Source organism: Symphalangus syndactylus, chromosome 13 (assembly GCF_028878055.3).
Source record: "Symphalangus syndactylus isolate Jambi chromosome 13, NHGRI_mSymSyn1-v2.1_pri, whole genome shotgun sequence".
In the NCBI taxonomy this organism is placed as follows: domain Eukaryota; kingdom Metazoa; phylum Chordata; class Mammalia; order Primates; family Hylobatidae; genus Symphalangus; species Symphalangus syndactylus.
The window spans coordinates 41,915,426-41,924,906 of NC_072435.2; the positions used below are offsets into that span (position 1 = coordinate 41,915,426).

Consider the following 9,481-nt stretch of genomic DNA (forward strand, 5'->3'; position numbering starts at 1 on the left):
TACTGTAGCATGCTGTGCCATGTTAGGCTGTCATTGCTGCACTGTGCTGCTATAGCCTGGTCTAGTCTCCTCTCTCCTCCCCCATCCTCTCTTCTTCCTCTCTCTTTGGCCCCCTTCCTGCTATGTGGGGCTCGGAGGGGAGAAGTGCAAACCTCTAGCTGGGAGCCTTCCTCGAACCCCAAAGTCCCTCCCTTACCTGCCTCCATGGCCCCTGATTGTCCCCATTCATGTCAGCCACCATTGCACCAAAGGACAAGGTCTTCGACAGCTTCCTGAAGCCCTGGCTGGATGAGTATCTGCAGGTGAACAGGGTTGGGAAAAAAGTTGGGGGATCTGGGGAGGGAGATGCCCTTGCCCATGGCTCCTGGCTGCCCTGTTAAGGGACGGGCTCCTGCTGAGTGGTGGTGACAAGTGGAGCTGCCACCGTGGGATGCTGATGCCCGCCTACCATTTCAACATCCTGAAGCCCTATATGAAGATTTTCAATGAGAGTGTGAACATCTTGCACGTGAGTTATTTGAAGCCAAGGTCCCAGCTGCAGCCTTGGGGTGGAGGGACCACAGACAGATCTGGTCTGGAATTTTGGCTCTGCTGGGTGGCATTGGGCCATTGTTCTTCCTCTCTGATCCCTAGTTTTTTTTTTTTAATCTGTAAAATGGGTATAATAATCCCTACTTAAAAGGTGGTCAAGGTGATGTAATGGAGTCATGTCCCTGGTGCATAGTAGGTGCCCAGAAGGTGTCTGTTTCTATGATTCTGTCACCCAAGCCCTATAAAATCAAGAGGGTCCTGACAACAATTGCATAGTAGCTGTTGCTGATAAGTAAAAACTTGAAAACTCATTGGTTTAAAACAATAAAGGTTTATGAATGTTAATAAGCCTATGGGACAGTTGGCAGGTACTTCTCTATGTGGAAGGGATCAGTCATGGTACATGAGCAACCTGGAGTCAGGTAGGCAGCTTTGCAGGTATTGGCTGAGTTCTCTCAATGTTTGGGCTGTGGCTGGCTTCAGACTGATACAGATGGCCTCAGCTGGGATCCCTGGATGTTCCTCCGTGTGATTCTCTCCTTCCAGAAGGCACCCCATGGCTCTCAATGCAGGCAGGCAGGTTTCCAAGGATTGACACGAGGCTTAGCTTCATTAGTTATTACCTCATCATTTTCACCACATTGCATTTCATCATTGAAAGCCAAAATCCCAGCACACAATCAGAAAAGGAGAGGAGGAGTAAAATAGGTTCTGTCTCTTAAGGAAATTCGCTAAAAAATCACATTGCAAAGCGTGTGGAAAAGGGGGAAGTGAAGAATTGTGGCGAGGGTTTTGTGAAGTCTCTGGGGTTTGATTAAACTTGCAAATTGGTAAGTTAGCTTGTTACTATTTCATGGATTCTGCCAGAAGACAGGAGACTCCTGGGTCAGAGACAAAGGGTGGTTTATTACTCATGGCACAGCAAGGAGTATGTGTTTCCTGTCATATTTCATTGTTTGGGGATACCCAAATCCCTTCGGGTGACATTGTTGGGCTTTTATAAATGCCTGCTCAGGTAGAATGTTGCATTACAGGGAAGGAGCATTAGGCTTAGGGAATCTGCCTTAATAGCAAGCAAAGTAAGCCTGATACAGGTCCAAAGGGAGTAATTACCTTATTCTTGAACACTGTGCTCTGCACACACAACTCTCAGAAATGGCTGAAGTTAAGAATTCAGTGTTTTGCATTTTTAGCATATCCAAAAGGGATACTCAGGGCTCATGGAGGACTTCCTGTCCCAACATAGAGATATTTTTGTAATCAATTTATAACAAGGCAGATAAGGAAAGCCAACATTTATTGAACACTCACTATATGCCATAAACAATGCCATGTGCCCATCCCATGGTACGAGTGTATATTGACGGATTTGATGTTCACTATTCTTTGAAGGAGATATATTTGCCCCACTGTAGAGGATGAAGCTGTGGATCTGAGAGATTAGGGAGCTTGCTCAAGTTCACCCAGCTAATAAGTGAGCTTGGAGTAGTGGAACAGGATTTCTAACCTTGTTTATGTGGCACAAAGGCACATCATCTCGACTGTTCTTCAAGATTTGACAGGTAGGATGTAGGGAAGGGTAAGGAGTTCACCAAGGACATTCAGAGCTGGAACTTGAACCCAGGTCTCCTGACTCCCAGTCTTGCATCTCCATCTCTTAATATTAACAACTTTTACTCTCACTGCAATTTGGTTACCCCTGGGGAGGGATACTTGGGGAGAAAACAAAGAGGCTGGAATAGTGTGCCTTGGTGGTTGGGTTTGGGGAGGGGCTCAAGGAAGCCAGGGACAAGCCCATCTCTGGCTAGGCCAACTGGCGCCTCCTGGCCTTGGAGCATAATGCCTGTCTGGACATGTTTGAGCACATGAACCTCATGACCTTGGATAGTCTGCAGAAATGTGTCTTCAGCTTTGACAGCCAATCAGGAGTGAGTCTGCCCAGTGCCTGGGAATTTGAGCCATGGACCCAAAGGAGTAGGCTGGGGGTGACAGAACTGATGAGAGCAAGCAGAAGTGCCTATGTGGAGGAGTTGTGTCACAGTCTTTGAATGACTGGTACAAACATTATCATGAGGTTTCCAGGGAGATATTGAAGGGGTTTGAGCTAATGGGCATGGTCAGAGCTGAGCTCTGTGAGGGACTGACTGTAGTGTGGACACTAAATGGAGTTGATGTTGGATGCAAGGAGTCTAGGGTAGGGTAGGGACTTTGGACCAGTTGGAAGAGGATGAGGTCTGATTTTTTTGAACAGTTTCAGGAAGGAGAAGGGGCAGGATTATATACGGGGGGCAGGGGAGAGAGAATAAAAGCATGATGTTCAAGTTATGCTCTGGGTGCCTAGGGGCATGGAGGCATCTCACAGAGATGGGATGCAGGGAGATAAGGGCTTGGAGAATCAATCTCATGGCTGACCCCCACTCCATATGTGTGGGGTCATCTGTTTCTGGATACTCTGTTTCCTGATAGGAGGTAGCTCCTGGCTGCTGGTGGGAGGTGCTTCTGGGGTTTCAGACATATTAAGTTGTTGCCTCCCTTTCTGCCCTTATCCTTCAGGAAGCCCAGTGAATATATTGCCTCCGTCTTGGAGCTCAGTTCCCTTGTGGCAAAAAGAAACCCGCAGATCCTCCTGCACATGGACTTCCTGTATTACCTCACCCAAGATGGGCGGCACTTCCACAGGGCCTGCCGCCTGGGGCATGACTTCACAGACACCGTCATCCAGGAGCAGCACCACACCCTCACTAGCCAGGGTGTTGATGACTTCCTTCAAGCCAAAGCGAAGTCCAAGACCTTGGACTTCATTGATGTGCTCCTGATTAGCAAGGTGGGCTTCTCTGAGATTTGAATTCAAGAAACAGAAGGGAGCTCAATGTCAAATGTCAACTCAAAGAACTTGGACTTGATCCAGAGGGCACTGGGGAGTCATGGCAGGTGCCTGAGGAAGGGAGGGACAGGTCAGAGATAGGTTTTAGAGATGACTCTGTGGAATGCACCTAGCAGGGGACTGCTAGATGTGAAACTGACAAGTATAAGATTTTACCCTATTTATGCGTTAATAAGCTAGTCTACATATGTATTAATATATCTATATCTATATCTATATCTATATCTATATCTATATCTATATCTATATCTATATCTATATCTATATCTATGTCTAGGTCATTGTCCATGCCTGAATTTGTGTCTATGACTATGTCTGTGTCTTTGTCATTGCTAGTGACTGTCTTTGTATCTGCTTCTTTTTCTTTCGTTGTGTCTATATCTATGTCTTTGTGTCTTTTCTATGTCTATGTCTGTGTCTTTTCTTTGTCTATGTCTTTGTCAATGTCTATGTCTTTGTCAATGTCTATGTTTATGTCTTTGTGTATGTCTGTTTATGTCTTTATGTATATGTATTCGTCTCAGTCTTTATGTCTATGTTTAGTGTCTTTTCTGTGTCAACGTCTTTATCTAGATCTATGTTTGTGTCTTTGTTCATGTCCATATCTGTGTATCTATGTCTTTGTCTTTTTCTGTGCCTGTGTCTTTATCTATGTCTATGTATATTTCTGTGTCTCTTTGTCTATGTGTATGTCTATGTCTATCTCTTTCTCTTTGTCTATGTCTGTCTATGTATTTATCTACACCTATATCTTTGTCAATGTCTGTCTTTGTCTATGTCTGTGCCTATGTCTATGTCATGTTTATGTCTTTGTCTATGCTCATGTCTGTATCTTTCTCTATGTCTGTGTCTGTCTTTGTCTAATTCTTGGTCTCTGTCAATGTCTTCATCTTTGTCTATGTCTGTGTCTTTGTCTATTCTTTTTCTTTTTCTTTTTTTTTTTTTTGAGAAAGATTCTTGCTGTGTTGTCAGGCTGGAGTGCATGCAATGGCATGATCTCGGCTCACTGCAACTTCTGCCTCCCGGGTTCAAGTGATTCTGCTTCAGCCTCCTGAGTAGCTGGGACTACGGGTAACTGCCACCACACTCAGCTAATTTTTGTATTTTTAGTAGAGATGGGGTTTCACCATGTTGGCCAGGATGCTCTGGATCTCCTGACCTTGTGATCTGCCTGCCTTGGCCTCCCAAAGTGCAGGGATTACAGGTGTGAGCCACGGCTCCCAGCGTCTTTGTCTATTTCTGTTCCTTTATGTCTACATCTATATCTTTCTCTATGTTTATGCCTTTGCCTATGTCTACACCTTTGTCTATGTCTATATCTTTGTCTATATTTGTGTCTGTGTCTATGTCTATATCTATATCTTTCTCTATGTTTATGTCTCTGTCTTTCTCTGTCCACGACTTTTTCTATTGTGACAGATGTCTATTGTAACAGGTGCATTAAACACCTGGATCACAGCAGCCCATTTATTGCTCACAGCAACACTAGCAGCCAGAGTAGGATTGTAGCACTGGCTTTCATTCCCAAATCACATTTCTCCAAGAGCAATTCAATGTTTTTATCTGTATGTGGAACAGAGTTTGTGCCCTAGGAGAGGGGCTCCACATTACAAGTTTTGGCACATTTTCTATTTATTTTCTCTACACACACAGAGAGAGAGAGAGAGAGAGCGCAAGAGAGAGTGCTTTATTCTGAAGCATAAAACAATTCTCTTCAGTGAGATGTAACAGTCTGTAGACTTACAACACAAATGTCTTCAGGGGAAATTAGTAAGGTTGTCTGCATTTACCACACTGGAATGTGAGTATACATCTTTGGAGCAATACTTAATCTCTAATTTCCAAGGCAAATTGTTATTTAATTATCCTGTAAGCTCGTTTGCCAGTAACTTTTTCCCAGAAAGTTCTCAACATGTAGAAACATGAAAATATTCATGTGTCATTGATTCTTCCCACCAGAGACAAAAGAGGAAGCAAGGAAGCCAGTGAGGAAGATTGTATGGTGCGGGCTCTGGTGATGGTGACCAAGAGATATCTAGGAGTGCAAGCTGGTCTTGGGTTTCTGGAAGGAGGATGGATCTTCAGAGTTTATTTCATGTTAGACTGAGGAGTCCTCAGAGCTGGTGTGGATTTCAAGTGTGTCTTGCCTTCTCTCCAGGATGAAGATGGGAAGGAGTTGTCTGATGAGGACATAAGAGTGGAGGCTGACACCTTCATGTTTGAGGGAGAGGGTCCCAGTGAGGACTACAGTGAGGACCGAGATCTCTCATCCCAGGGACGTGGTGGGTGGACCCTGGATGGCTTCACCCTTCCCGTCCCCCTTCCCCCATCCTCTCTGAGGCCCTCAATGCATGGGTGCTGTCCACCCTCTGGTGCTGAAGCAGCCCAGAGACCCAAGACTGCCTGGCTGCCCCTCAGGCTATGACACCACGACCAGTGGTCTCTCCTGGGTCTGGTACAACCTTGCAATGCACCCGGAATACTAAGAGCGCTGCGGGCAGGAGATGCAAGAGTTTCTGAAGGTCTCTGAGCCTAAAGAGATTGAATGGTGAGTGCAGGTGCTGGTGGCTGTCCTGAGCTCCATGACTCACGTTGGCAATGCTGATAGCTCTGCTCCCCAGGTGGGGATGGGAGGAGGAGTTGTTTTTGTCTATTCTGCCACTATTGCTTAATGGGAGTAGGAGCAGAGGATGACAGGCAGGGCTTAACACCCAGTCTGGCTATCAGGGGAAAAGTTGCAGGCTGTAGAAAAGATCTACTCTGCTGAGAGAATTTGTGACAATGTGTGAGGGGAGATGATGCCACTTAACACATGTTTAGTAGATGAACTTCCCCTTTACTCCCTTCTTTTTATCCTTGAAATGTCATTTTGCATGCATCGTCTGTTTTAGATTGCAACAACCTTGTGAGGTGCTGCTGCTGAAATGCCCATTTACGGACATGAAGGAGCACAGCCTGGTGGTGAGGGGGGCACAATGTGAGGCTGGGTGGGTGGTCTGGGTGCACAGCCCAGATCCACCAGCTCCGTGACTGTGGGTAGTCACTTAAATATTTTCCAGACTCTATTTCTCATTTGTAAAATGGAAAAACAATACAGTTAATATACTTAAAAAACTTAAAACAGGCTCCATGACTCATGATGGAAACGTCTATGGCCGCCATTCCTGTTCTAGGCTGCCTGCCCATCCCAGGCACACAGGAGATCCACAGTGAGCTGAGCCCCTCTAGCCACTGGGGGCACTTTCTTCTGTGTCCCTAGGACCCTGCCTGTTCATCAACCTCTGGCTTTGCTCCCTGAGCCTAACAGGGATGGAACCGCCAGCAGGTGAGGTCTGTCCTTGCAAAGGGAGTGGGGATTTTGGGGGATGCATCCTCCCAGACTGAGGCTGTAGGGCCAGGTGCCTGAATCCACTGGCTGATTGAGCTGGCAGGGGTAATGGGGTGGGGGTGGTCTAGGGGCTCCCCAACACCCAGCCAGTGTCAGGAGTACTGCCTTCCCCACCATCCTGCTCAGCAGCTCTGCTAGGAGCCTCCTCCTTCAAGCCCCCCTCACCTGAGTCCACCCCACAGGGCAATTCTGGACAGGATCTAGGGAGGGCCAGGAGGAGAACCCTGGATTTGTTGGGCGGAGAATCATGCGTGTGGGAGAAGGAGCCAGGTGCTGATCCAAGGGCCTCAAGATATTTCCCCTTTGGGGCTACCACATTGCCTGAGATTCTTTCATTATAAATGTCCCTATGTTAATATGGCATCGAAGCTAATGAATGGGGGAGGAAGCAGCATGGCAGAGGGGATGGATTTGGACTTGAGGGTCTCATAGGCTTGAGTTCCTATGAGCTCTGCAACTTGGACTAGAGGCATGCCCTCTCCCAGCCGCAGTTTGCTTTTATACTAAATGGACACCTTCCCTCCTCTGGATGCCATCACTCAGGTCTTTCCAACGATGCCCAGGGCTCTCATCTAGAGAGCTGATGGGAGGGTGGTGGGACAGCTTTGGGCATTGGGATGCAGGTGAGCATATGATACAGTCAGGTGCATGTTATGTAGAGCACCTGGCACATAGTAGGTGCACGTTACGTAGCGCACCTGGCACATAGTAGGTGCCTGTTAGGTAGAGAGCACCTGAGAGACAGTAGGTGTACTTTATGTGGAGTACCTAGCACATAGTAGGTACACCTTATGCGGCATATCTGTCACACAGTAGGTGCTCTTTATGTAGCATATCTGGCACACAGTAAGGCACACTTTATATAGTGTACTTGGCACACAGTGTGTGTGCTTTATGTCAAGTATGTTGCACAGAGGAGTTTTACTTCATGTAGGGGACCCAATACACAGGAGAAGCATTTTATGTGGAACATCTGGCACACAGTAGGTGTGCTTTATTTGAGCACCTGGCACACAGAAGGCATGGTTTATATAAAGGGCCAGGGACTCAAGATACAGGTTTTGTGAAGGGTGCCCAGCATACAGTAGACACTCTTTATGTGGAGCACCTGGCACACAGTAGGTGCACTATATGTAGAGTAGCCAGCACACAGTAGACAAGATTTATGTAGATTACTTGATGCAGAGTAGGTGCGCTTTCTGTGGGTCACCAGGTACATAGTAGGCATGCTCAATGTGGAGCACGTGACACACAGTAGGTATGTTTTATATACGGCATGTGGCACAGAGTAGGCACGCTTTATATGAAGTGCTCTGTACAAAGTAAGCTTACATTATGCAGAGCATGCTGCACACAGTAGGTGAACTTTATGTGGCACACCTGGCACATAGTAGACAGAATTTATGTAGAGTACCTGATACACAGTAGGTTCACTTTATATAGTGAGACTGGCACACACAGCAGGTGCACACAGTAGTGCTTTCCATACAGTGTTTCGCACAGAGTAGAGACAGGCACACAGCAGCTCAAGTGTTAGTTGCCATCCCCTTCCCTTCAGTCCCTCTTTTTGGAGCTCCCTCTTCTTTTTTTTTTTTTTTCCATAAGTGATGCAATATTTATTTTTGAACTATTTAATAGCCCAGAGATGAGAGTACAGTGAACTCACCAAATTATCTAAATGCAAAGTAGTAAGCCTATTCTTTCACATTCTGAGGCAAAATGAGAGCCATGGGGGTAAATAAAGAGAAAGGAAGAAGCCAAGTACATCTTCTGGAGAACAGAAATCAGAGCTTCTTTTTATCTTGCCAATGAAAAATGCCAAGTGATTTCTTCCAAAATGCTAAGCCAAGAAATAAATTTCATCTCTTAACCCCTATGGATATTCTACTAGGGTCATTTCTTTTTTTTTTTTTTCTTTTTTCTTTTTTTTTTTTTTATTATGCTTTAGGTTTTAGGGTACATGTGCACAATGTGCAGGTTTGTTACATATGTATCCATGTGCCATGTTGATTTCCTGCACCCATTAACTCGTCATTTAGCATTAGGTATATCTCCCAATGCTGTCCCTCCCCCCTCCCCCCACCCCACAACAGTCCCCGGAGTGTGATGTTCCCCTTCCTGTGTCCATGAGTTCTCATTGTTCAATTCCCACCTATGAGTGAGAACATGCGGTGTTTGTTTTTTTGTCCTTGCGATAGTTTACTGAGAACGATGTTTTCCAGTTTCATCCATGTCCCTACAAAGGACACGAACTCATCATTTTTTATGGCTGCATAGTATTCCATGGTGTATATGTACCACATTTTCTTAATCCAGTCTATCGTTGTTGGACATTTGGGTTGGTTCCAACTCTTCGCTATTGTGAATAGTGCCGCAATAAACATACGTGTGCATGTGTCTTTATAGCAGCATGATTTATAGTCCTTTGGGTATATACCCAGTAATGGGATGGCTGGGTCAAATGGTATTTCTAGTTCGAGATCCCTGAGGAATCGCCACACTGACTTCCACAATGGTTGAACTAGTTTACAGTCCCACCAACAGTGTAAAAGTGTTCCTATTTCTCCATACCCTCTTGGAGCTCCCTCTTCTTAGGAGCCTTCCTCTATCACCCTCTAAGGCCTCATCTGACATCCCATTTCCCAGATGGGAAGCCTGAGCCCAGGATGGCCACACTG

The 9,481-nt window shown here is 45.9% G+C and overlaps 1 protein-coding gene and 1 pseudogene across 1 annotated transcript in view; one reads left to right on the plus strand and one right to left on the minus strand.

Annotated features, from left to right (window-relative positions):
* The window catches only part of LOC129459690 (putative zinc finger protein 861), a 250,172-nt gene that overhangs the window by 155,158 nt on the left and 85,533 nt on the right, over window positions 1-9,481 (minus strand). The window lies entirely within an intron of this gene.
* On the plus strand, window positions 252-5,967 carry LOC129460825 (cytochrome P450 4F2-like; annotated as a pseudogene).